The following is a 986-nucleotide window of genomic DNA, read 5'->3' on the forward strand; positions in this document are numbered from 1 at the left end:
CACATTTCTCAGTCGCAATACGTATTACTCTTTAATGCAACCGGATGTGTTTCTGTGAAATACTGTCTAGCTATTAGTAATGAGTCAATGCAAAGGTGAGCTGATAAATGCTCCTTTATTTGAATTTCAGTAAGTGTTAATGAGCTCCTCCTAACCTCATTTCTAGCGCCCCCTCATGGACACAAAGAGAAAAACACATCAAATGACGGCGGTTTCAAACTGCCTTTTGGAAAGAGTGACTGGCAGCATATTAATTTCACGCAGGATTATATTTAGTTTTAAGATAATTCATGTACCGTACCTGAAATATTGTTTTGGTTATTTAAAGAGAACTAACAGAGACATAACAGTACACATGCTGGAAAAAAAGTTAACCTCTCAGGCTAAATGAAATCTGAAAACTGTCCAAAATTCCTCTAAATCCAGCCTAACAAATAAGCATGACCAGACGTGCATGCCAGGAAAAAAAAAAAACAGCAAATCAGGGTCTTAATAAATATGGATCTGTATTTAGATATACATCAACTAGAATAAAATGTTACAGGGTTGTAGACCTTAATCAGTTTAGACCCAGTTTGGACATATTTATGTGGGAATGTTGGGAAAGTGTTTTCACATTATTTAAATTGGCCTGAATGAGTGCTTGTGGTCTGTGTGCAAGATTGTCTGGCTCGTGTGGTCACCGCACTATTCTTCTCATGCATGAAATTGTTTTGAATTGCGGTTCAATTGAGACGCAGTGAAATGGATAAAAAGATGCGTTTGTGTATGCAAATGAGATGTGTTTATGTGCATAATTCCCCGCTGCACCGTGGCCTCTGTATGTGTGTAACGAAAAATAGATTTTAAATGATCATTCAATGCTTTCCTATACGCAATCTGGATGTGTTGAATGTCATAATAGTTTTAGTCCATCTGTAATGAGAATATTTGCGAAACACTTCCCTCAATAACAGAATTATGCTCATATACGTGTATTTTCACTC

This window comes from Sinocyclocheilus anshuiensis, unplaced genomic scaffold (assembly GCF_001515605.1).
Source record: "Sinocyclocheilus anshuiensis isolate Anshui unplaced genomic scaffold, SAMN03320099.WGS_v1.1 scaffold13, whole genome shotgun sequence".
NCBI classification, from domain to species: Eukaryota; Metazoa; Chordata; class Actinopteri; order Cypriniformes; family Cyprinidae; genus Sinocyclocheilus; species Sinocyclocheilus anshuiensis.